The 3,110-nt window shown below is 36.9% G+C and overlaps 1 long non-coding RNA gene across 1 annotated transcript; it reads left to right on the top strand.

Moving 5' to 3' along the window:
- Positions 1-343: 343 nt before the first annotated feature.
- On the top strand, positions 344-641 carry LOC307171654. Its single transcript, XR_013823583.1, has 2 exons — positions 344-500; positions 533-641. It is a non-coding gene; the product is annotated as an uncharacterized lncRNA (long non-coding RNA).
- The last annotated feature ends 2,469 nt before the right edge of the window (positions 642-3,110 follow it).

Below are 3,110 nucleotides of genomic sequence, written 5' to 3'. Positions count from 1 at the left end.
GGTACCATTTTAGAGAGAAATTGGGTATTTTTTAATCTCTCTATTTAACCCATCTCATGGTGTGTGATGCTGAACTATCATATGAGTTTCTAAAGGTTTTTTAATTCTTTGCACAGTTATGAATATTGATATTTTATGTGCAACAATAGCATGCTCAGGCTCAGTGGCCTTTCGCCTAATTTTGAATCGTTTTTTTAATACTGTAATATGATTTAAATGGTGATGTGTACTGATTTGATGCATTTTAAAAAGATGGATGATAGATATTCTTCAATCTTTCTGACAAAGAACAAAATATAATGTGAATTACAGTAAGTGCAATTTTTTTAATTTATTACAGTGTTTCCTTTAGGATTTTTTTTTGGCAGTGGGGGCAGGTCTGTCCGAACAACCGCGCGATTATCCGCGGGATTCTCCGACATGCACTTTAACAATCACTGCTGATAGACGGCTTTCGTACAGCCCGGGCTTTATGGTAACTTGTTTTATTAGGAGCACTTGTGCTCCTAATTAAAAAAATTTAGGAGCACAGTCCAAATTTTTTTTTTTCCTTTAACGACACAATATTACTGTGCCACATTGTGTGACAAAAGTTTACCTTATGAACATTAAATATTTTCAGTTTTAGAAAAACAATTACACTGGCTGTCATAAATAAATTGCATAAAAAAAAAAAAAAAAAAAACTAAATTCATACATTTCGTGCCTCACTAGCGATTCTTGCTTGAAGTGTGAATGTCCGCACACAAACATTGTTGGCCCTGCAGGGTTTTACCTGGGTCAAAAATGGTCTTCGGTGGCCAACACTTAAAAAAAAAAAAAAAAAGCTGTGATTTTACCTATGGATTTCATAGCTTTGTAAGATAGAATCCTTCTTTAATAGATTATTTTGGTATATAATCATATCAATATAAAAAAGCAGGGAGAAAAAGTAGCATTAAAAAGTTTATTTTAACTAATAGTCTTATTTTCTACCATCTACAATTGAATAGGCTACCATTCAGTTGTAAATGCTGTAGTTTATTAAGGCTAAATCTAGCTAACCATATAGGCTGTACTAAAGGGGGTAAGCACACCTTACGTTCTTATTTGTTCTGTAAATTATTTTTTTTAAACACTTTACAATATGGTTTGATTTAACATTAGTTTATTACTAACATGAACCATGAGCAATACATGTTACTGAACGTATTCATCTTTATTAATCTTAATAAAAATACAGCTGTTTATTGTTTGTTCATGTTAGTTCACAGTGCATTAACTAAATGTTAACAAATACAACTTTTGATTTCAATAATGTAGGCTATTAAATGTTGAAATGAACATTAGCAAAAATTAATACATTCTGTAGAAGTGCAGTTTATTAAAAGTTAATGTTAACTAATGTAGTTATAACTAGAGTTTAATAAATGGAACCTTATTGTAAAGTGTTACCGATCTGTTATACACCGATTCAGACGTCTCGTGAGTTCAGTGTTGGAAAGATCAGTCGTTTAACCATTCATTAAAACGTGGAACCTTGCTTCGCAAAGAGAGTGCTCGCGCACACGCGACCAGAGGGCGCGCGCTCTCGCTCTCTCGTTCTTTTAAACATGCGCCCAGCTGTCACAAGCGCAGCAGTTTATCTACATTACACACCGGTCAAATAAGACTTTGGCGGGACGAAAAAAACGCTTTGGCGGCTGCCAAAAAAAAAAATCTTCGATCGGGTCAGTCGCACAAGTGCGCCTAAATATCTTTTCATGATCGCACACAGACATATTTAGGCGCAAATGCGAGTGAAATGGTCGCACTGTAGAGCCCTAACGTTACCGTGGCGGCAAAAATTTTGCCGTGGCGGGCCGCCATTAACTAATCAACATAGAGGAAACACTGTATTAATAGTAGTGCACAGTGTTTATTATAAGGGGGTAGAATCCACAGCTCAGTACTCACTACTCACTACTCATGAGTACTTTTAAATAAGCTACTTTTTTACTCTTACTCAAGTAGTTTTTTGGAAGTACTTTTTACTCACACTACATTTTTTGGAATGTAATGGTACTTTTACTTGAGTATGTTTTTTCAGTACTCTTTCCACCACTGCTGATTTTGTTCAAGATGATGTGCATCTCCTTCAAATGTGAGCTTAAAGCCCAGATACACCGTGCCGATTTCAGCCGTCAGGTGTTATCGGCGGTAGCTTTGGCACCGATTGCACATGTTACGCATGTTTTGTTGACTTGTGGTTAGGCCTACTGATGTCCAGTTATTTTAAAAGTAGCCTCAATTAGGCCTGCATGAAGTTGGAAATTATTTTCTGTTGCAAATAATCATTTATGAATGCACTTTTAAGAAAGTTGTGGAAATAAAATAATATTTACATTTTATCAGTTGTTATTGAAACTCATCATTGTCATGAACACACAAAAGATGATGAAGTCATTTACTGCAGAGACGTGTGGGTTAGGGCAGGACGGACAGGATTTTGGGGAAGGGGGGGCTCGGCTGTCCTTACCTACTAAAAGGGGAGGCTCACATTCACCCAATTTGAAAACCCCTGGTCTATGCTAAAGACAGTGGTTGCCACCATCTAATGGTGAAATAATGTGTGTAACTTCTGCTGGTGTTCACGGTCAGGGACTATTTTTTCCAGCGGAAGGAGGGCTTTTAGTAATTTTACTTCATGAAAGTTGCATTGATACATATTTTTTGGCTTTAATATTTGTATTGTGTGGTAACCGTTTTATAAAAGCTTGGCAACGCCCTTCAGCCGTGATTTATCCACAATACAGCACAGGCTTTCGTACCTTATTGCTTACTTACTCTGGTAAGCCTACACAAATAAACAGCCTGAATATCAAATAAGGTGGTTTATTCTTCGGAGAAAGTTCACACACACACACACACGCGCACACACACACACAAAGTAATCTGAGCCAGAGGCTGATATTAGTTTTACTTTTAGTGGAAAATTAGTTTCATATCCGATCAATAAAGGGCTTTAGAGTTTGTTCCTCCAGGTGCTCGTACAGTACGTTCACGTTCAGAAACCAGTCTTTGCGTTGAGGACTGGTTGGTATGCAAGTGTGTGTTTGCGTGGATCGTGTTCAATCACGAGCAGCGCGATG

Source organism: Squalius cephalus (assembly GCF_949319135.1).
Source record: "Squalius cephalus genome assembly, chromosome: 14".
Lineage (NCBI taxonomy): Eukaryota > Metazoa > Chordata > Actinopteri > Cypriniformes > Leuciscidae > Squalius > Squalius cephalus.
The sequence above is the reverse complement of the archived record's forward strand: the minus strand, read 5'-3'. Positions and strand labels throughout refer to the sequence as shown.